Source organism: Ambystoma mexicanum, chromosome 5p, assembly GCF_040938575.1.
Source record: "Ambystoma mexicanum isolate Mex_15411 chromosome 5p, UKY_AmexF1_1, whole genome shotgun sequence".
Classification (NCBI taxonomy): domain Eukaryota; kingdom Metazoa; phylum Chordata; class Amphibia; order Caudata; family Ambystomatidae; genus Ambystoma; species Ambystoma mexicanum.
In genome coordinates this window covers 348,989,577-349,014,839 of record NC_090930.1, presented here as the reverse complement: position 1 = coordinate 349,014,839, position 25,263 = coordinate 348,989,577, and positions in this window count along the sequence as shown.

The window sequence follows — 25,263 nt, the reverse complement described above, 5'->3', positions numbered from 1 at the left end:
TGCCACCTGCAGGCTACACCATCATCGACATGGCATCCTTGGCTGCTGAACTGCCACTTGGTGCTGCACCTGCTTCAGCACCACCACCACCCCCTCCACCACCACCACCTCCCCAAGGGCCTGAAGAGGGGAACAGGACTGAGGATGCGGAGGAGGAAGAAGAGGATGATGAGAATGAGGTAGAGGAAATCCCTACTACCCGCACTAGACGTGAGTCTTGGGTGTGGCGGTTATTTACCATTCATGGGAATGGTCCTAAGGCTCGTGCGAACCATGTTACCTGCAATGAGTGCAAAATGATACTCAGTCGCGGGAAGCACGGTAACTACAGCTTTGGGACCACTACTATGAAGCGACACCTGAGGTCATTTCACTCTGGGGCTATTCGCAAGGTTGTACCATGCGAAGAACGTAGCAGGTTGATTTCCTCTACTTCATCCTCTGTTTCTGATCCTGTCACCACAAGGACCACCTCTGTGGGACAGCGTCTTTCTCAAGCTGCCTCACAGGCCATACAGAATGCTGATGACCCTTACCTTTCGAGGGTCACAGTTGTATGTATGTACTGTGACACAGTACTCTGCAGGGGGGAGCGCTTTGGAGTGCTTTTGAGACTATCGTCTCAGAGCACGAGAAGACCTGCTCACTACCCCAATAAAACCCACTCTACATCTTCCTCTCTCAGCTCGCCCTTTCTTATCCCTGTGGTTGGTGTCCCCCCCTTTACCCTCCTTTACCCTCCTCTCCTAGTGTGTCGTGTCTGAAAAACCAAAAAAAATACAAAATTACAAAAATCAAAAAGAAATAAGGCTCTTTTCAGAGCCGCCTTTCCCAGTTAAAAAATAGAAGTGAAAATAAATGAAGCAGGGCTCTTTGTATTTTTTAGAAGTTCGCGGACAGTTCGCGAACATTAAAAAAATTGGGTTACTACTCCATCACAAACATTGTCATTTTCTCTGGAAAGAAGTGGTGGCTCTGAAAAGAGCCTTTGGGTGGTGTTTGTAAGTCAAAAATTGTAAATGCTTAACATCTACTTCAAAATCGTTGTTGTAATTCCAAAAAAGGTCGCAATGCATTTTGTACATTTCTCAGATAAATCTGATTGCCAGCATAAGTAAGATGGACTCCATCTCTGCGAAAAATGTATGTACTACAAAACATAATATTTTCATTGTGAAAAGAAGACATGCCAAAATCCTTAGAAAGCCACAAACAGCCTTATTAACATTGCGCCGTGCTTTTTCCATTTGTGGACCAAATGAAGAAGAACAAAGCCACATTTGTCTCTGCGCAATCCGTGAAAATATCACTTGAGAATTAGGAAACATGTCCATAACCTTCCTCAGTCCTTCTTTCATAGCAAATTGCAAAAAAATTCCAGTCACATGCCCTAAACTGTTCCCTCCACAATGAATTACAATTATGTCTGGATGTTGCTCTGTCTCCAAAGTAGCACAGAGAGGTAGCAAGTCCAACCACTTCATTCCACGTACTCCATGCCAGTATACTTCCACATGTGGGAATCCAAGATCTACAGCTACTCCACAGCTTTCTGCATGCACCTTCAACCAATGTATCCACGAATCTCCTAAAATCCAAAAAATCTGTTTTCTGAAACACACAGCCATAGCTATCTTTTGTTCTCTCAGCAAAAAGAGTATCTCAGAAAATCTCTCCTGGCACAACACACCCACCAAACTTTCCTGACCAATCCCTTTCAGTGCTTATTCTCATTTGCATGACTTCTGAACCCAAAAATCCCCGGATGTAACTCCCGATGTCCGGGAACTACCGCCATGTCCGCGGACATATCGTAACATGAACAGCCCTTCTACCATTTCCACTACACTCTCTCTGCCATTCCCTCATTGGATGTACCTCAAAAATCACATGACCATGCTCCAATCACATTCAAGACCTCTACATCTAACTGCATCATCATAGATCAGCACTGCAAATGTACTCTGAATCTCTCTGAGTACAAGTGTCATATCATTGGTAACTACCACAAATACTGTACAAGTCTTCAAGATTTCTACTTGCAGCTCCATGCATATCGATATGCATGAACACAAACTTCAGGTATGCATATTTTCTGTATAGTAGATGACATAGCTCTCAACCATTTTTGTTTTACAGGAGGGTGAAATCACCCGATTTTGTTTTTGGCGGGTGAGACGCCCATTGGAATGAATGGGCGTGCAGGAGGCTTGGCGGGTGAGTCTGCCCTTTACAAGGCGTGTGACACCCGCCAAAAGCGTGTGAGTTGAGAGCTATGGTAGATGAACACATTTTCAAACAGACTTTTACCTTGTAAAATCTGTAAAATGAATTTACTGTACTTTTTTCAATTTCCTAAAATCAACTATCACTTATACACCTTTATACTTTTTACTTTCTTTATACACACACACTCAAATCATGTTAAACTAACATTTTTTAAATGAAATATATAGACTACATATATTCAAACAAAATTGCATGCAAACACAATCTATGTTTAAACCTTTATAAAAATACTTATACAATTTCATATTTTTTGTTTTTATTTATGTATTTACTTAATTACTTTAAATTAGACATGACATTGAGGCGCTATTACCTAGAACAGTTTACTTACTGAAATAGTGGTATTCACTAATATATTATAAATTTCACAAGACATAGTCAAGATATTTTATTTTTGCTACAGTTAGTCATTCAATACAATTTGTTCATTAAGAACATATCACATGTACTGAACTGATGCAATGTATCTTATGTAAATAAATTAGTTTAATGGTTTTACAGAAGGCACTGAGTATTTCAATTAAAAAAATCAATATCTAAATTAAAAACAGTGCTATATACAAACAAAGTTACTAATTTGAAGTTTTTACAGTTGCAGTGAAGACCAGTTTCCTGAAAAGAAGCAGCCGAATTCGAAGAAGAAAGAAAAACTAAGAAGTTACCTGTTAATTTAAAAAAAAAAGTAAGTAAAATATCACCATAATATTTATATTATTAATCAAATATACTATAACATTAATACCAGCTATTTTGGTTTCTTAAAATAGAGATTTTGTACCATTTTGTCCAAAAATTTCCATGTTGTAAACAGCGATTTACAACCAGAATGGCCCACAAATTTCTATTTTTGGACACACAAATTAGCCAACTGAACCACTACAATTTTCATATTATAGAACAAACAACTGTTTTAATTGTATACATTAGATTTACTATTTGTACTTTTCCACACCACTAGCTTACTTTTTTTTTGTCATCTGAACCCCAGTTTAGTGACACAAAAATTCAAGAATACCTATCCCTACTAGTTTTAGTTCCCAATGCACAATCACACACCATTACATACATCTTTATCATCTTACTCAAACACTCATGCACACAGCACACATACATTCCAGAACACCCCAACCCATACCTTCTTTATTTTTTTCAACAGACCCTAAAGAATGCCTACCAAAAGACAACTCCGTAGAAAGCAATGCAAAATTAGAGCAAATGAAAATAAAGGAGTCCAACATAAGCATCCATCTCTAGCAGAATTTGTAAAAAAAGTTGAAACAAAACAGCTAATACAATCATTTAGTGAAACACAAGAAGTTTCAAGTACAACAACTTTGCTTCCTCTATCAAAATGTAAATCAAACCAAAAAACAATTAACAGAAAATCAGCTATCAGTACAGATAAAACTACTTCTTCAACTTTTAATATAGTGATAAGTAAGCATACCAAGAAAAGTATTTTAGCCAAAATATACCGTCACAAAGTCCTTCAAAATCTTATAAAAACAGGAGAGAAATCAGGTTCAAAGCTTAAAACCTATCGTAGGAAATTAATCTTAGAAGCATTGATGGACACTGCAATTGTTCTCAAAAGAAATGTATTTATTTTACTGTTAAACAAAATGAAACCACTAACAAAACTAATAACTAAATTACAAAAAAGAATTCTCAATAAGCGAAATGTCAACAGAAAGAACTTCTTAAGTATCTGCGGAGGTGAATGGAATCACACTACAAGCACAGAACCATATTTTAATGAAGAAGCGTACAAACAAAAGCAAACGAATACAATTGCCATAAATAGCAGTGGTCGAGGTTATGAAAAAGTGAATAATACCATAATGGAACAAGAAGTACTCCTTACAAAAATATGCCCTGAAAACTTAGAATTACCCCTCCATTCAACTGAATCAGAACGTCTAGTGTACAAATGGCCATGCACGTCAATGTGTAACATTCCCAAACAGTGTTTCAAATCTTTACACCAATTCCTCAATAAATATGTAAAAAGCAAAGACAAAATCAAAATTAAATTACTGCAAAATATAGATACCTGTCCAGTGCGCAAGTACACAGGACTACAAGGACATTCATTGGTCTGCATTACAGGACCTACTTGTAAAACCACTTTCCATAATATCAAAAGGATATCAACACATCATTCAACTATAAGAAATATAGTCTATAAACTGTACTATGCTAAAAGTCCTGCTTTAGCACTAGCAAAGTTAAATAACATCCTTCTACATGGTACAGCAAAAGACCTACTTGAAGAAATTCACTATATCCAGAAAAAATATTTTGGAAGTGAAAACCATTTACAGAATGAAATAGCTTTAAACCAATTAAGCAACAATTCTACACATGGCAACCTTTTGCTAAACACATACAAAAAAGAAATACTAACATTTAAAAGTACATCAGCTGAAGTACCAAACCATGTATGTGTATGTTGCTGTAGAATTTTTTATAAAAGTAACACAAAAACTGTGGACCTATCATACAAAATAGAAGACAATGAAGATTCTAAATGGTTTGAATTAACTATCTACCTTCTAGCAGAAAACAAATATGAAATAACTGAGCTTTTAATACTTTGCAGTTATTGCACTACAAAACTTGACAACAACCAAACTCCTTCACGTTCTATCACAACTAATTTGGAATTATACCCAGTACCAAAACCTCTACAACAACTTAATTTAGAGAGCATCATAATTCAAACAGTACACCCATTTCAAGCAATAATACGCCTTCAACCAAAAACAGCAACATTACCTCCCTCTGAATTGGTAAAAGGCATTCGTGGAAAAGTAGTTTATTTACCATTAAATCTAAAAGAAAATGTGCATACTCTAGGAGTGCAACGTCCAATGCAGCAATCTTTAATTATATTAGTAAATGGAGTATCTACAAAAGACAAAAAAATATGGCAACAGCTGGTAGATTTATATAAAGTTAGACAAGCCTTCCAATATCTTAAAGAGAATAATGAATATTACAAAGAAATTAATATTGAAGAAAACTTGAAAGATACAAGTGAAATAATTCAAGAAACACAAGAAGCTGGTCAATTTGAGCTACTAGATCCTGCTACGATATCAAATACTTTAGACCATTATACAATTCATCCTTTGCACTGTAATGACACTGTACAAGATGTACTAGAAACTTACCAAATGCGTCAAACAAAAGGATCGCCAATCAGTATATGGGAAAAAAGTATAGAAGCGCGTGCTTTTCCTCTACTCTTTCCTACTGGCAAAGGAGGAAGGTATGATGATAGACCTATTCAAATATTAGCTTCAGAATACCGCTCATTACGGATGTATTCTGAAGATCCCAGATTTAGACAAAATGTGGAATACATATTCCACCTACTCTTTGAAAGTGAACTAGCAACTTTATGTTACGGAGTTGCACACATATTAAAATCAGGATCACACTTTCAAAATATGACAGCTACACAATTATTAGAGAAAGTGCAACAAAAGGATGAGGTTTTACAATCAAATATTACAAATCTATTAGCAAATATGCGTGGTACTAAAGAGTACTGGTTTCGACGTCATGGAGATGTACGTTGTATGATCAGAAACCTTGGCCCACCCACTTGGTTTGTTACATTAAGTTGTGCAGAATATGCATGGGAAGATTTACATGATTTCCTACGCATATCAAATAAAAACAAAACAAACATAGATATTCTAACACCTGGAGAACTTTGTTCTTTGGATCCTGTTATTGTTTCAAGATATTTTCTCCATCGCTTCATTGCTATGCTACATTTTATTTGTAATAAAACTGTTCCTCCCCTTGGAGAAGTGCAACACTTCTTTTGGAGAAAAGAATACCAAGCCAGAGGAGCACCACATATCCACATGCTTTTATGGATTAAAGATGCTCCTAAATTTGGTCAAGACAGTGATGCCACTGTTTTACAGTTTATTGAAAAATATGTCACTTGTGAAATTCCATCAGAAGCCACAAATAGTGATCTTCGTGCACAAATTTTACAATTTCAAAGACACAAATGTGGAAAATATTGTCGTCACAAATACAAAAACAAAGGCAAATACTACACCAAATGCTGATTTGGTTTCCCTAGACCAGTTACAAATACAGGTCAAGTAAACAACCTCATGTCTTCTGTTAGACATACTGTTAAAGGAAAGTCACCTAAAAATACATATTACATAAAAAGAAAAGAAGAAGAAAAATATATCAATGATTATAATGCAATCATTGCCCACTTATGGAATGCAAACATAGATGTGCAGTACATTGCAGACAATTCTACTGCAGTTGCACGATATGTCACAGCTTACTTAACTAAAGCAGAAAAGACAGAGCTCCAAGACCTCTGGAATGACCTGTCATCAGATAAAACAGTATCTCAGAAATTATACAGCGTGGGCATAAAAATGCTCACCCATAGAGAATGTGGATCTTATGAAGCAGCTGATCGTTTAACTGGTACTTCATTGTATGGTAAATCTGAAAATATAGTATGGCTAAGTCTTGGTCCAGCTAAATCTAGAAAAAGAGTTCTAAAATCATATGAAGATATAGAAACAATAGCCAAACATGATCCCAACAGCCAAGGCATTTTAAAAAACAATTTATTGGACACATACTACCCAAACAGAAGTAATACTTTGGAAAACATTTGTCTATACCAAATAGCCCAAAACTACACATACAAAAATAATATGAAACCTGATGAAAAAAAAGGTAAATATAGAGTGACAGACTGTGAAGGCAGCTTAGTTAAACTCACTAAACCAAATTTAATTAATCATATCAAATTGTCATTGAAGACTCCTCAACATAAAGAAGTATATTACATGTCCCTGCTACAACTCTTCAAACCATGGAGAAAAGAAGAAAAATTACTAGATAACTATGACTCATATGAGGATGCTTTCAAAGCAAATGAAAGCACTATAACTGATGTAAACTTTACACAGTACAAAACAATGTTGCACAATGAACAGCAACATGAAGAAGAACTCCAAGCCCAACTAGATAAGGATACTCCTGACAGTAGTCAACCTTCTGTAACAGGAAGCCAAGAACCACTGGGAGAACCACTAATAACAAATGAGGCAGAATTAGCTATGATAGAAGTAGAAAACACCATGTGTCAGTATGAAGATATAGAAGACTTAACTATACTACAATCAAAACTAAACAATGAGCAAAGTAGCATTTTTCAAGAAGTAACAAAACAAATTGCACATGGTGTAAAACATGAAAATAAAGAATGTTCCTGCCATAATTATAAACCTATACTACTGTACATCAGTGGTGAAGCTGGTTCTGGCAAAACATTCCTAATCAAAATCATTAGTAAGTTCCTTCAACAATTGACAAACAATAAACTGTCAGCTGTTGTCACTGCCCCTACAGGTTTAGCTGCCTACAACATAGGTGGTGTTACATTACACCGATTACTACTATTACCAGTAGAACACCAGAACAAATCAGACTATTACAAAATTTCTGCAGAAGCTGCAATGGAATTACACAGAGTATTGAAACAAATGAAAATGCTACTAATAGATGAAGTGAGCATGGTCTCCAACCTGATGTTAGCTTTGATTCACCTCAGATTACAAGAAGTACTCAAAACAGACTATGAAGAGCTCTTTGCAGGAAAACACATTATTGTTTTTGGAGATCTGCTTCAATTAACACCAGTAAAAGGTGAACCTATTTTTAAAACATTAGGGCACAAACTCTGCCGTAAAACTGTTGGCAGCATTGGGAATGTCATCCTTTGGCAACATTTCCAATACAGAGAATTAACAGAAAACATGCTCCAATCTGCAGATCTAACTTATGCCAACATTTTAAAAAGTTTGAGAGTTGGTATACTTTCTAAAGAAGCAGAAGCAACATTGAAAACCCGGCACATTAATGCACTTTATGGCGATAATGCATGTGCTACAGATGTTATGGAACAATTAGCCCACAAAAATGTCAATTGTATGGTCTTAATGCCAACTCTTGCAAGCTGTTTCAAATTCAATGAAATCATGCTAAGTAAAGAAATGCAACCAATAATGGAAATTAGCGCCACAGACAAACTAGATGTACATGGTATGACACTAGCCATGTGTGACCAAGCCACAACAAGACTAAATAATTTAGAAAAATCAATCTCAAACACAGCAGGCTTAGAAAAGATGTTAAAATTATCCTTAAATTGCAGAGTAATGCTTAAACGTAACCTTGACGTGGACCAAGGACTAGTTAATGGAGCACTGGGTACAGTTGTTGGCTTTCAAACATACCCACGTGACAACAAAATTCAGTTTGTCAATATACTCTTTTACAAACTTTCAGAAGTAAAACGGATAGGACGCTCAACAGCTAGATTCCTTCTCTTCAAAGATATGTATGTACGCAGAGAACAATTTTCTCTAACTCTTGCATACGCAGTCACAATTCATAAATCACAAGGTCTTACCCTAGACAAAGCAATGATGGATATTGGTAACACAGTCTTTAAAGAAGGCATGAGCTACGTAGCACTATCACGCTTACATACACTTGACGGTCTATTTCTAATCAACTTTGATGCAATTAAAGTAAACGCTGATATTCCTTGCATTTTAGAATATAATAGACTTCGCTCACTATACACTCCCCATCTAAACACATATTCTGTTCCACAAAAACTAAAACGTTGTAAAAGAAAACTAAATCAAACAGAAATGCAACAGGACGTCACTGCAAATCCTCCAAAGAGAGTAAAAGAAACTAATACTTCATCAAGTACCACAAACAAAAAAGAATCAATTAGAGAAAGTAAACCAGGTACTTCTTTAAAGAAGGAAGACAAACTCCAAAAAAAGCAGTTAGATACAGAACTACCTGGACCATTTAAATTCTCAAATATAGTTGGTGTAAGTTGCTATGCAAATGTAGCGATGAATATTCTATTTCAATTACCACCAATTGTTGACAACATTTACTCACACAGTACAGACCCATTGTGTTTGCAAATGTTAGTACTTCACAGAAATGCAGCAAACAATCCTGACAACACATATAGGGGGTAATTCATAGAATTCAGCGCACAAGTGGTGCACGCGGCTGGCGCACAGTGTGCGCGTGCGAATCCCTGTGCCAGCCGCGTGCGCCAAAATCCATTTCCGCGCACAGCGTATTCATGGATTCCAGCCACCAAAACCAGCCGTGGCGCACAGTGGCGCAGCGACCCTGCAGCAGCGCCAGTTACGCCCCCAAGAACGCCTCTCGCGCAGGGAAAAGCCATCAATATACCCAATCCAGCGCAAAGGGCTGCGCTAACCCTGTACCAGCACGGCATGCGGGCTACGTGTATCACTGGGGTGCGCGGGAAGTACCTCACGCGATTGGCCCCGTGCGAGCAGGGTACGCGTGTTTCAGGGGTGCGCGGGAAGTTCCACACGCGATTTCCGCAGGGTACGCGTATCTCAGGGGTGCGCAGGAATTTCCACACACGATTGGGCCCGTGCGAGCAGGGTACGCGTATCTCAGGGGTGCGCAGGAAGTGCCACACGCGATTTCAGCAGGGTACGTGTATTTCAGGGGTGCGCGGGAATTTCCACACGCGATTGGGGGTACGCGTATCTCAGGGGTGCGCGGGAAGTGCCACACGCGATTTCAGCAGGGCACGTGTATTTCAGGGGTGCGCGGGAAATTCCACACGCGATTTCATCATGGTACGTGTATTTTGGGGTGCGGGGGAAGTTTCACAGGTGACATCAGCAGGGCACGTGTATTCCAGGGGTGCGCGGGAAGTTACACACGCGATTCCATCAGGATACGTGTATTACAGGGGTGCACGGGGAGCACCACCCGTGAATTGCACGTGTGGGTCCTCCCAGGTGTTCCGTCTACACCCTCCACGGCCCCTGCAGGTGGCTCACACCACAGGGGCCTACCCTGCACATGTCCTGCAGGCACACCATCCACCATGGCCATGACCCCCAGCCAACCCACATGTCAACTTGCACTACTGCCCACAAACGCATGTCCCCCTGCACCCCCAGTCACCAGGGGCACCCTCCACCAGGCCCCCACCCATGTCTCCCACCACCCCCACCCCCCAGCAGTGCAGGGGCACCCACCACCAGGTCCCCACCCATGTCTCCCACCACCCCCACCCCCCAGCAGTGCAGGGGCAGCCTCCACCAGGCCCCCACCCATGTCTCCCACCACCCCCACCCCCCAGCCACCAGGGGCACCCACCACCAGGCCCCCACCCATGTCTCCCAGCACCCCCACCCCCCAGCAGTGCAGGGGCAGCCTCCACCAGGCCCCCACCCATGTCTCACACCACCCCCACCCCCCAGCCACCAGGGGCAGCCTCCACCAGGCCCCCACCCATGTCTCCCAGTACCCCCACCCCCTAGCACTGTGGGGCACCTGCCAGCAGGCCCCCACCCATGTCCAACTCATGTTCCCCACCACCCCCACCCCTCAGCACTGTGGGGCACCTGCCAGCAGGCCCCCACCCATGTCTACCAGCACCCCCACCCCCCAGCCACGAGGGGCAGCCTCCACCAGGCCCCCACCCATGTCTCCCACCACCCCCACCCCCCAGCCACCAGGGGCAGCCTCCACCAGGCCCCCACCCATGTCTCCCAGCACCCCCACCCCCCCCGCCACCAGGGGCAGCCTCCACCAGGCCCTCACCCATGTCTCCCACCACCCCCACCCCCCCAGTCACCAGGGGCACCCACCACCAGGCCCCCACCCATGTCTCCCAGCACCCCCACTCCCCAGCAGTGCAGGGGCAGCCTCCACCAGGCCCCCACCCATGTCTCACACCACCCCCACCCCCCAGCCACCAGGGGCAGCCTCCACCAGGCCCCCACCCATGTCTCCCAGCACCCCCACCCCCCAGCACTGTGGGGCACCTGCCAGCAGGCCCCCACCCATGTCCAACTCATGTTCCCCACCACCCCCACCCCCCAGCACTGTGGGGCACCTGCCAGCAGGCCCCCACCCATGTCTCCCAGCACCCCCACCCCCAGCCACCAGGGGCAGCCTCCACCAGACCCCCACCCATGTCTCCCAGCACCCCCACCCCCCCGCCACCAGGGGCAGCCTCCTCTAGGCCCCCACCCATGTCTCCCAGCACCCCCACCCCCCCGCCACCAGGGGCAGCCTCCACCAGGCCCCCACCCATGTCTCCCACCACCCCCACCCCCCCAGTCACCAGGGGCAGCCTCCACCAGGGCCCCACCCATGTCTCCCACCACCCCCACCCCCCTAGCACTGTGGGGCACCAGCCACCAGGCCCCCACCCACGTCTCCCAGCACCCCCACCCCCCAGCCACCATGGGCAGCCTCCACCAGGCCCCCACCCATGTCTCCCACTACCCCCAACCCCCCAGCACTGTGGGGCACCCGCCACCAGGCCCCCACCCACGTCTCCCAGCACCCCCACCCCCCAGCAGTGCAGGGGCAGCCTCCACCAGGTCCCCACCCATGTCGACCACCACCCCCACCCCCCAGCCACCAGGGGCAGCCTCCACCAGGCCCCCACCCATGTCTCCCACCACCCCCACCCAACAGCAGTGCATGGCCACCCACCACCAGGCCCCCACCCATGTCTCCCAGCATCCCCACCCCCCAGCCACCAGGGGCAGCCTCCACCAGGCCCCCACCCATGTCTCCCACCACCCCCACCCCCTAGCAGTGCAGGGGCAGCCTCCACCAGGCCCCCACCCTTGTCGACCACGACCCCCAACCCCCAGCCAGCAGGGGCAGCCTCCACCAGGCCCCCACCCATGTCTCCCCCCAACCCACCAGTCACCAGGGGCAGCCTCCACCAGGCCCCCACCCATGTCTCCCACCACCCCCACCCACCAGCACTGTGGGGCACCTGCCAGCAGGCCCCCACCCATGTCCAACTCATGTCTCCCACCACCCACCACCCCCCAGCACTGTGGGGCACCTGCCAGCAGGCCCCCACCCATGTCCAACTCATGTTCCCCACCACCCCCACCCCCCAGCACTGTGGGGCACCTGCCAGCAGGCCCCTACCCATGTGCAACTCATGTTCCCCAGCCAACATGTCATCACAATCTAGATCCCTGGTCCCTATGGTCAGCCTCCAAATGCAAAACACCCACCCGAGTATTGCATCCACCCACTCATAATTTGCAATTACATCACAGAACACCAATTGCAAGTTCTGAAACAAACACATTTCCCTCACATACACCCAATGGGTGTCAGTGAATCTCAAAACACATATCATGAAATGCATGAAACCAATGAGATACCACACATTGAAGTTCACCAAAAAAAATATGTATTAAAGGAAACATAAATAGAATAAAAAATGAAGAAACAGAAATGTGAATGTACAAAAATGAAAAGAAGCATGTCCGTTAAAAAAAGCAAAACCAAAAATAAATTTCCAAAGTAATGTTGTCCAAAGTCAATGTCCACAAAACAAAATCCAATGGGAAATAAAAAAGAAAGCCATTGCTCCATGGTTAAAAAGTGAAAAAAAATACAATCCAACTGTGAACTATGTACATGGGCCCATTATCCCAACAAAATAAAGGAAACCTATCTAACTACACTAACTAATAAAAAAAACTATATACAAAAATGTGGCCAATGTCGGAAAGGTCCAAATGAAATAAAAACAAAAATGAAACCTAACACTACCTACATAACTATGTACAAGGGCAGCGGGCTAGTTTCACTGCTCACTTGTGGATGTCCCGGGCCAGGGCATCATTGAACTCCTCCTCAATGTCCCGGAGGCAGTCCTCCTCCATGGCCCCGAGGGTCCGCAGGGCCGTCGACGTCTCCACCTCCAAACCCCTGCGGATTGCCTCGAGGCACTCGGCCCGCCTCAGGGCCCTCCGCATGGAGTTCTCCGCCCTGACCATTGTGAGCCGTGCCTCTTCCGCCCGCTGCCACTCCGCATCTATGGCGTGGCCCAACCGCTGCCACACGGAAGACACTCTCTGTCCTGGGTCCTCCTGCCCTCCGGCCGATGCCTGCCCCTCCGATGTTGAAGGCCCCGAGCCTTCATGGCTCCCACCACGTTGCTGCTGCTGCTGTGCCTCTGCCCGTGCACTGCCTCTTGCTGCCTGCACATCCTCCGCCGGCTGGGGTGCTGTCGTAGATGTGGCCACCCCTGCTGGACGTCCGACTCCCGACAGTGGCAGGGATGCCTCCTCCACCAGCCTGGCCGCACCGTCAGAGGCAGCTCCACAGGGCTCCCAGGTGACTGATGGGTGGGAAGATGGCACAGAGGACGACTGGCGCGTAGGGGGTCCAGTTGAGGAGGGGGTCGTAGCAAGCCCCATCAGACGGAGGAATCCGGCCTGGGTGACCTGTCCCAGCAGGCTGACGTGGTCAACACGCCATTTGAGATGACGTGCAGTCTCTTCATGAAAAGACTGCAGGTCACCTCGCATGGCCCGTTGACGCAACGCCACACCAGCCAGGACAGGCTCAACCCGGACCTGGATAGCCACGTCCGCAGGCAGAGGAAGGCCAGTTGACGTGAGCTCATCCCCTGCCTGAAAACAGGTCTGGACGTAGGCATCCCTGCTGGTGCAAGATGATGCAGGGACAGGATCAGGGACAGGATTGCACACAGGCACCTCCGCGGCAGCCTGTGCTGCTTCCTGTCCCTGGTCCTGCACTGCACCACTAGCACCAGTGGGATCCCCACCTCCAGACCCCGTCTCTGGTGCTTGCACGGCCTCCTCCTCCACCAAACCCCCCACCAACCTGGATGACTTTGTGCCATCTTCCCCTGTTGGGCCCTGTGGGGTCCCAGCTGCCGAGGGGTCCAACTCCAACCTCCGCCTCTTGGACCTCCCCCCGGCAGCTGCGGCCTGGGACACGGCACCGGACTCCTCACTCCCCGACGAGATGACAACATGGGAGGGGAGCCGGACCTTGCGTCTCCGGCTGGCGGTGGGATCCCCGCCGCTGTGCTCCACAGCAACTTCTCCGCCCTCTTCATCAGTTGACGCTGCAGACAGGGAGAAAAAAAAACACAGGTATCAGGGCACTGTACAATGGACACATACACACATGACAGTTGTACATGAGTGGCATTGGCAAACCTCAGACATGTCATCACAATCCCCAACACACATGTCATTACAACTCGCACACATGAGCCATACCACAGCCATATCGCAACTGCCACCACCATCCATACACCTACAACAGCATGAGCAGCCAAAGGTGAGCCAGACATCACATGCAACACAGGAAGTGCACCACACATGTACACACACCACCACACTTGCATGCATGTGTACACCTCTGCCAAGTGTCGCAGTGTTCAGACGGGCATCCATGTCACATCTGCCAATCAGGCTTCCACATACCGCTGTCACATGCATCCATGTTGCATCACTGTTGCACCCTTGTCAAATACACACACATGCACATGTACACAGTGCTGATACATGCAGCCAAAAACAACATACATGCGTGACATCACGGACATGTCTACTCACATACACATTCATCCAAACATGTGTGCCCACACAACTGCATTTGGCATGCAAGCCTACACACACAAGCACCATCCATGTCTCACACATTACAGCCCTCGCATGTGTCAGCCCCACGGCCCTGTACACCCCCACCCATACTCGACCCCATACAAACAGATGTGCAACCTGCACACTACTGAATAATCACCACACACACTGCTCACAATCAGGATGCATGTACACTCACCGCTCGACTCCAGACAGGTCTGCTTCTCAAGGACCTGGACGTGGAGTGCTGGGGATATGCGTTCCAGGACCCTCATCTGTTCGTCCGACAAGTGGCCCCGGCGCCCCTTGGCATCCGCTGCCTTCAAGAGGCGCCGGTCCTTGTTCAGGGTCCTGGACCTGAAGTCCTCCCAGCGCTTCTTGACATGTTGTAAGTCGCAGACTGCCACCCCCTCCGTGTTGATGGCAGTCACGATGTCAGTCCAGATCCGAGTCCGTCCTTCCTTTTCGGCGCGGGAACTTCCGAAGAGGGCATCATACTGCCCCAGGACTTGCTCCACCAGGACACCAACTTCGGTGGCACTGAAGCTGGTGCCCCTCTGACTCTCTGGCCGGGGGTTGTCAGTGGTCACAGATGGTGTTTGCCCCGACATGACAACCCCAGAGGCAGGAGTGGGTGGGCAACTGGGTCCTGGGGCTGGGCTGTGGAGCGATGGAATCCCAGTCGGGAGTCTTCGGTTCCAGCAGGGGTGGTCACAGCAACAGCACCCCTGGCTGATGTGCAGGCAGCAAATGGCAGGGCACGTGGGCAGCAGGCAGTCAGGCAGCAGCAGATGGCAGGTGGGAGCGTGCTCGGGGCTCTGGGGGGCCGTAGTTCGGCCTTCTGGGCAGGAGCGTGGTTTTCCGTGTGCTTACGCGTGGCCAGCTTGATACGGAGTGATTTGGCATGTGAAAAATCTGCACGTCAGCGTGTAATTCGAGGAAAGGCCCTTAGCGCCTAAGCGCGTCTGCACGCATACGCATTTTCATTGGACAGAAGGCCCCTCAAGCGCAAGCACCCCTGTGATGTGACAGACGTGCATGGGCATTTCAGCGCGCGTGAAAAACTGCACGTCCGCGTGTAATACGAGGAAATTGCCCATGCGCGTAAGCGCGCGTGGAAAACTGCACATCCGCGTGTAATACGAGGAAAGGCCCTTAGCACGTATGCACGGCAGCACGTATATGTGATTTCATTGGACCAAAGGCCCTTAGCGCGTGAGCGCGTGTGAAAAACTGCACGTCCGCATGTAATACGAGGAAAGGGCCCATGCGCGTAAGTGACGTGACGCGCGCGTGCCTTTCCCTCAGCACGGGTTAAAGGTGAGTGGGCCCAGCTGTACGTGCCTTTCGTGGAGACCGACGTGTGTTGCTGCTTCCTGTTGTTTCGCGCGCCATCACAACTTCACAGCTATCAAGGACGTATCTCTTCTTTTGGCGGGGGTATTGGCTACGCGTGTTTTTCTGCATCGTGCTAGTCAGACGGTGAGTCGCACACGCTCTTTTTCCCATTGCGGGTGCCCCTGTGTATCGCACCCATTTTCGATGTAAAGTAGCCTGCGTGTCCCACGCGTACGCGTTATTCGTGTTACTGGGTGCCACCGCGTACTGCGGGAGGTTGAATCCACGCACGTAGGCTGCAGGGTTGCGTGCACGGTTTTACTGCAGTTTTGGGGTGCCTGAGCGTTGCGTGACCCATCACCACATCACCGGGGTCACATACAGCCCTGCAGGTGCAGGGGGGCTGTTAACATCTTGCTTCCCACCCCCTTCACCCCAATTGCCAAGGTCAATTGTGGTGTACACCTCCCATTGGCACCACTCCATCTGTGCCAGCACTACTACATCTGTGCCATGGTTGGGAGGCCACCAAAGGTGAGGGGCGCCTCAGCTGGGCGTACTCCTCGTGGCGGGCGTGGTCGGGGACGTGGCCGTGGTGACCAGGGAGTAGGGGGACTCCAGGGTGTCCAGGGCAACCACAGAGGGGGAAGAGGCAGGGATGCGCCACTTGAGCACAATGTTGTGCCATGTGTCGGTGCAGCCATGCCACCACCCCCTGTGGTTCCGGGGGATGCAGCTCCTGCATCTGGCACTGGCACCCATATGACCCGGCAGTCCGTTCCATCGACTGCCACGGGCCCAAGGGTAGTGGTAGCTGCAGGTGCAGCTGTGGACACCGCCACCCAGGCTCAGGGTCTGCCAGTGCAGGCTGCGTTGGCACTTGAAGAGCCCTTGGTAGATCTCCAACAGGACAGGGGGGAAACCATAGGGGCAGGCCGGGCTGCTCAGACCAAGACACGTGTCCCTGGGGCAGTCATGTCATCTGCTGCCCCGAACAGCTGGGTGTTGGCAAGTGCAGGGGCAGATGCACCCAACAGCACCCCGGTTGTGAGTCTGCCAACCAGGACCGTTGCGGTCAATGACCCTGCCACAGCTGATGTTGCTGCGCAGGGTCCATTAGTGGGCACCCAGCTGCCACTGACACAAGTCAGGCCTTTGGTCATCCCTCCACCTGCCACTCCCTTGGCTCAATCCACCGAACCCACTGGCCATACTGGTCAGGGCGGCATTAGCCAGCCAGGGTCTGCGCCACAGTCCAAGAGGAGGAAGGTTGCACCTGCAGCACAGGCTGGGACCCCACACACAGCCACGACCTCCTGCACGTCGAGGAAGAAGCCTTTCTGTAAGCAGGAACTGGACTTCCTCATGGACTACGTGCAGGGCCACAGCCGTGACATGCTAGTGGGTGCCAATAGTCAGACTACGGCTGCCCAACGTGACACCCACTGGAAGCATGTTGCGGAACATGTCAGTTCATTCGGCCATGAGGTGCGCACGGCGCAGGAGTGCAAAAAGCGTTGAAATGACATCAAGCGCAGCACTAAGGCCAAGCGTGCCTCAAATTACAACTTGACTCTGGTGACTGGCGGTGGGCCTGCACCAGAGGAGGAAGAACTCACTCCGCATGAGGCTCTCGTTGCGGAGTTCATACCACGTGAATCGGTCGAAGGAGTGGGAGAGATGCTGGACTTTGATGCCCAGTCCAGTGAGTGTTGATGCGTGTTTGTTGAGGACGTGTGTGTTTCACTTGTGGGATGTGTTGTGCATGATTGCTGCTACATGTGACGTGTACATGGTTCTGATGTGTAAGTAATGCAATGCTACCGTCACGCATGTCTCCTCTGCCTGCATGCGGGACTCCATGTAGGCATGCTCCCTTGCCCCTCCTCCGCCACTCTGCACCCCAGTTCCACCTTTGCACTGGTCTGCTTCAATCTTGCCAATGTGTACTTTCTTGTTCATGTGTCCTGTGTAGATGCTAACTTCCAGCGTAGAATCTGCCAGACATATGCCGTGTGGTACAGCCTTAGTACTCGATGCAGGGTATCTCACTTGTACTGTGCATGGGTCAGATGTCCCGCAGGGACATGAGTGCCCATTCATGCTCCATGTGCATTGCACGCATGCCCCTATGTGTCCTTGACTGGATGATCACTGTAATATAAGTCCTTGGTTACATACATTGCCTGCCATCTCATCAGCCTTCCCATGTCAACTGTGGCTCAGTCCTGCGTTGCACACATGTTTAGGCTCTGACAATCTGTGTGGCTCACAGGCCTCAGCCTGTTCAATGGCCAATGACTCTGTCCAACTCTTGTTGTGTCTTCTTCACACGTGGGTGGCCTCCGGAGTTTCCATCATGTGTCCTGCCCACTGTCCCAGCATCATTTGCAGTGTTGAAATTTGAATCACATTAAGCTGTTGATGCCAGTCAACACTGCCTGTCTATACACAGGTGTATGGTCAGCCTTTTGATACCATGCTAGGCATCCCTGCTTTGGTACTGGGGTGGAGGGGTGCTTGGCTTCTAGACATGGTACACATTGAATGCACAATGCACGTGATGTCTGAATTTGACATTGCACTACCTTCACATTTCCTGGCACACACCATGTAGTGCTTGTACATGTAGGTAGTGAGTGGCGTACACATTTTCTGCACTGCATAGACCCACTTCCATGGAAACTGCCACCTTTCAACAGGTCTGATCACAGAAGCTATTCAAAGTAGACCCAGCATGCATGCCAGGTCATATGTTGTGTGTCACATGTCTGCCGGATGACTTTGCTTTCGGTGTGTGTGTGTGTCGTGTGCTTCTGACATGTGTATTGACCTTTTTCTCTCTATTTTTCAGGTGATGACGCAATGGAGGCGGAGGAGTGGTAGGCCACGAAAACCCCCAAGTGCTGCAGTCCATCTTGTCTCTGACTGCCTATGAGTCCAGCCTTGATGACGACTCTGACGTCCATGTTCAGTTGGATGAGCATCAAGTCCATGTGTCAGGGGTGAGTGATTCTGATGTGGACACTCCTCTGTCTGCGACACCTGCACTGAGGGATCAGACAGTCTTGGTTCCTCCGCCCGTGGTGGATCGGGACACAGGGTCACCCTCCACACCAGTCACTGATGTGCCTGGGACATCACGTCGACGGGGGCATGTAGTCGTGCAGCCGCAGGCGGTGCCAACACAGCGAGGACCCCCGGTCCTTGGGTCCGGCAGGGGTCAAGCCCGGCAACGCGGTCGCCGCGCGCAACCGTTGTATACTGAGTGGGAGCAAGACATGACTGCCAATTCCGAACGGCAGGGGGCAGCAATGGAGAACATCGCTGAGAGCATGGAGCATGTGGCCCGATCTGTGCTCCCCCCTGCTAGGCAGGTGCTTCTCTAGCAGCAGGCGGCACGGTCCACGGCCCGCTCGCTCAGGCTGGGCATGGCGGCCTCAGACAGGGCACGCCAGGCTGAAATGTCGTCTCTGCGTCAAGCAATTGCTGCTCACGCAGAGGCGCACATGGATGCCCTGAGGGAGGAGTATGCTTCCCTCAGATCCACTCTGGGTGTCCTTATGATGTCCCAGAGGCAGCAGGCAGAGGAGAGGTTTGCACAGCTTGAGCGTACCATCTCGGCTGAGCTACAGGCTTGCCGGGAGGTGCAGCGGTTGTCCAGCCAGGCCTTGCAGGAGGAACTCCGTGTTACACGTGCTTCCTTGCCAGAGGAAGCACGTGTATCACGTGAGGTTCTGCATGCAGACCTACGTCACATCGCCACACAGAACCAGGCTCACCCGTCGGGCAGACTTGCTGCCGACGAGGGGCAAGCTGCGGCTAGGCGTGGCCAGGCTACTGTGCCACGTCCTCCTTTCCAGGATGAGCCAGACTCGGACGACCATCTATCTCCCACATAGGTCGTGCTGTGCAGGCGTTGAGCCCATGGAGGATTTTTTTTTTGGCTCAGCATCATCGCATGTGGATGTTGAGCAGCACCCTGTACCCCCCCCCCTCCTGGGTGCCTCCCCTCCCCCCTGGGTCGTATGTGGCCATTTTTGATTTTTCTTTTAGTTTAGTTAGTTAAGTTTCTGTTTGATAGTTAGTTTAAATAGGTAATGTAGGTTTTCCATAGTTAGTGTGATTAGTTAATAGTTGAGTTAGTTTAAAATTGCTAGTCTATTGTGCTTTCATGTGACGGTGCGGTGCTTTGTGACTTTTGAAGGCATCCACTGTCTGTTCCAGCTGGGCCCTTCATGGTTGTCTTGTGTATGTGTTTGCTGCTTGGGGTCCTTGACTCACATATGCCACTCCTGCCTCCCTTATACATGGGCTCGCAAGGATGGTTCGGTGTTACAGCATTTTACACAAGGGCTTTGGACTGTCATATCTGTGGCATGTCTGGTGCTGTGTGACTTGTGTTGACACCCCTAGTGGGGATGATTTAGGTGTCATTGTCCACTGTTCAGCTTTTGCTAGATGGGGTGTGTCATGATTAATGTGGACATTGATTGCTATGTGTGTAGTATGTTTCATATCTTTCCTGTACATGTGCTTGTTGCAATTCATGCTGTAGATAGTGTTCCACACTTTGGAGGTGAAAGACGAACTGATGGTGTGATTTGTGATGTGACTCTCTGACATGGTCAAGTAATGAGATGCCTGATGAGACACACACAGATGACTTTGAAGCATTAATCATGTGTTTCATGCCCTTTCTGCAGGGGGATGAGCCTCCAGAGCACCTTTGCCAGCAGACATGGCCCATTGGACGACGGAATTCTGGACCCATTTGTTGGTGCCCACATGCACATGTGTGCACAAGCAGAGGCACAGTGATTCCAGACCCACATCCTAGAACTGCTGACATGTTCCAAGGAACTCCAGGCAAGGTGAGCATCACAGGGGGGCCACGACACAGCAAAGCTTGCACCAGGCGAGTTGCACATGCAGGCTTAGTCACAGCACTGAGGGTGAGCTTAGACGAATATTGGTGTTGAAGCACACAATGCAGCTCAGATGTGTTTGTGGATTGATGGCTGTTGATAGTAGGGTTGTCTGGGACACATGCAGGGGCAGTGGCACATACCCTCCGGTACACCAAGGTCCATTGAGGCACTTGTATCAACCATGTAGCCTTCCGAGACATGGAAAGGGGCAGCTCACAGGGACATACAGCAAGGGACATACTCGGGTGCAGTGCATGTCTTTTCCACGTACTTCATGATAAATGCACTGCCAACTTTGTTTCGGTCATGGTGGTACGCAACTTGCTCTGTAGTCATGGCTTGCTATATGGGTCTGTCTGGGAACATTGCATGTTGTGTGAATTGTGACACATTGGTGTTCCATTTGCCACGCACCCACCAGCGGCTGACTTACTGCATTGACTGTGTATGACCCGTCACAGGGGTGATGTTATATATGGGTACGAAGCATCGACCACAGATTGTCTGTTTGTAGAGTAATTTGTTGCTATGGGGCATGTTTGGTGTTGTGTTTTTGTGTAATTGGCACGTACAGCTTGTTGACTGTGGCTCTCTTTGCAGCATTGCAGTGCTCCTGTAACCGGACCTGAGAGTGCGCAGGCAGGAGGCCAGCACTCAAAACCAGAGCTAAGAGTCTTGTTGTTTTTCTTACGAACTGCTCTGCATAGGCTTGCTGGGGAGTGTACTGATGCATGGATGTATGTGTGGTTCAATTTGATATGTTTTTTTCTCCCTAATCACCCGTGATCCTATGCAATTTTGAAACCTGTACCCTCTACCCGGTGTTCCTGCTTCCCGTGCCTATCCAAGCAACGTTCCCTGACCCTCTTTCCCCACTGGGGTTGCGGATGCCTGTGTAAGCCCCGAACTTGCAGGCGCCAAAACCCTAGAGGGGGTGGTTGGTTCGTACCACTCCTGAGCCTGGACTACAGAAGGCCATGACAATGATGTCCAAGTTTGTTTGCATTGTGTATGTGTTCATGCAGGTTGTACATTTTCGTGCATTCCCTACTTTCATGTGTCATTCCTCCTTTCCTCTCCTGCCACTCATTCCAGTCATCCAGTGTGTCAACACCTGTCCCGACTGCATATCCCTGAACCTCATTCCCCACCAGGGTCTCAGGGGCCTGTGTGAGTTTGACCTTGCAGGCACCCGGGACATGGTGGGGGTGGTTGTTTCGTGACACTCCCGCGCCTGTACAGGGGACCTGTGACAGTACACATCCATTCATGGTGCATCATCCTATGTCATGTACCACACATGTCTCACATCCTGTCGTGACATTGTTTTTCTGTGCTACCTTGGTTGTTGCATCATTGTGGTAGTACTTGGCCTTTGTGAGGTACTGCTACGTCAAGTCATCTACTGGAGGGTGTTTGGGTTCGTTTTTATGCCTTGGATTTTGTGATTTTGGAAATGAGTGTGGATTCTGAGGGTTCAGGCATCTTTTTACACACAAGGTGGGAGATGGTGACGAAGGGTAAAGGTGATCCTGTGGACAGGTGGAATTGAGGTTTGGAGGCTCCATGACCCAGGTGCAGTTGTTCAGTGGGTCATGGTCATTTGTGAGGGAGGGGGGGGGTTGTTGTTGATAGTTGCCTTGCCCTGCAGTGTGATGGGAACTCTGACATAGTAATGGTGGTATCCTATGTGCATGTTGTGTTCTGCTGATCAATGCCTGTTCATGTGTTGTGTTTTCCTTTCAGGTGCGAGGGGATAGTTGTGGTTTGACATGCTGGGGTGTACACATGGTGGATGTTCACATGTGATGTGTAGGGAACACTGATGGTCACTTGAGTGCACATGCATATGTGGAGTGCATGTCCTTGCAGAACCACACACTTGCACTCTGATGCACTACATGTACTCCCACCCTTGCATATCCACGTGTACACTGTTTGCCTTCTGGTGCCCACTGTGTCCTGGCAGCACATGTTCTGTGACCGATCATGGATCCAGTATATGCCTAATTTGATGTTTGACGTGGTCTGTCACTTAGATGTGATGCTCAGGGTGTGCATCACACACAATGGCTGTTCACTGTGCTGTGCGCTGAGCAGTGTGATGCAGGGGTAGGACACTGCACACATGAGCTGCAGTGTTGATTTTGCAATGCATAATGTGCATGTAGACAGGCATTCATTGTGATGTTACGTCTACGACTGTTGTAATGCATTTGGAAATGACTTATTTTGGGTGGGAGATTTTGTTGGTCTGTCATTTCATCTGATTCCGAGTCAGGCAGCAGTGTCCGATGCCTCTGTACATTTAGGACATGGCAATGTGTACCTTATCGTTACTGCGTTGGTGTATGGGTATTGCTTGCCATGTCATGTTGATGTTTGGGAGGGTTTGAGTGACATGACAGTGATGGCCATGTCCTGTTTTGCAGGTGTTTGTGATGCACACCTTGCATGTCCGGGTCATCCGCTTCTCAGAGCAACTAGCTGGGGGTAGATTTCTCTCTGCAGCAGGGCCCTCCCCCTGGAACAGACTTCCTGCCTGACTTGAACTTGAGGGGAACCATCTCCAGTTCTGGAAGCACCTCAAGACCTTCCTCTTTGCTTCTGCTTACTCTCTGCCTCTCCCTTGCAGAATTCTTCACTGGAACTGCACAGGAGCTGCAACTGGGCCACTCTCACCAACCTCGGTCCCTGGCCCAGCCACTCTACACTTGCACTGCCTCCCTGGCAACCCCTGCACTGCAGTACTGTCTCTCTATCCCTACAGCCCTCCCTTCCCAGCACTTGTCTGCACTTACCTTTGTAGTTGCCACCAGGCGACCTATGTATTATTTTTTTGGGCTACTTCCCCTGTACTGGACTCCCCCCACCCTTCCCCTTGCACTTTTCCATTCCTCCTACCCCTGCACTTGCACAATCTCAATGACACCTTGCCTAGTAGTACCGTTCTCTGTGTTCCCTTGTTCCCCCCTCCCTGCCTCATTGCGCCTTGGAATACTTGTGTATGGCCCATATCATGTCATATGTCATATGTGTTCCTTTTGGTCACACAGGATAGCTTGTGTTTAAGTAGCTAGGGATGCAGACGATGTGGCACTTCCATGGCAACTATCTCAGGGTGGTAGGGTTGTGACAGTTGACTGTCTCTTTGTCATCATCGATTGTCACCTGGTATGTGCCAGGCCTGTGTGCACTCCGCAGGGGTGGGAGTTTAGGTGAAAAATGTGGCCACAAGCTGGGTCCGGGCTTCCTCGCCACGTGCCCTGTCCCCTCCCATGGGCAGCGCCTGTGCCTGTGGTTGGGGATGTGGGGGCACCACCATGTCCACCGGGACGCCCTGCCGTGTTGCAACATTGTGCAGGACACATGCTGCCACAATGATCCTGCACACTACTGGTGGTGCATAGAGTAGTTGCCCACCAGAGCGGTCAAGGGAGCGGAAACGTGACTTGAGCACTCCCAATGTGCGCTCCACTATGCCCCTGGTTGCAATATGGGCGGCGTTGTATCTTACCTGGGGTGGTGTGGTGGGTTTCCGGATTGGCGTCATCATGTGGTTGCTCAGAGGGTAGGCACTGTCCCCTGGGGAGGTGATAATAGTTGAGATTATTAGGGTTTGGATATTTGTCTGTGTGTGACTTGCATGCATGTGCAAGGGCATTTGTACTGACCTAGGAGCCATGTGTCGCCATGCTGCCCAGCTTCCAGGGCCCGGCTCAGGGCAGACATTCTGTATATGAAACTGTCATGGGTGGAGGCAGGGTAGTTTGCATAGACAGAGGTGATGATTCCCTTTGCATCACATACCACCTGTACATTGATGGAATGCCAGTGCTTGCAGTTTCGGTAGATGTGCTCAATGGCCCTAGGTGGACGTAGGGTCACATGGGTGCAATCTATGGCACCGAGCACTTTGGGGAAGTGTGCCACCCTGAAAAAATCCAGGACAATGGCCTGCCTTTCTGCGGGTGTTCTGGGCATGTATATGTGCCTGCGGACTGAGGGGCGCGCTGTCATGATTGCCAGTACCTGGTGTAGGCAGCATGACTGCGTGGCCTGTGAGACCCCCCCCCACTATGGCAGTGGTCCGCTGAAATGACCCAGTGGCCAAAAAATGCAGGACATTGAGCAGCTTCTCCAAGGGGCTCAATGCTTGGGAGCAAAGGGTG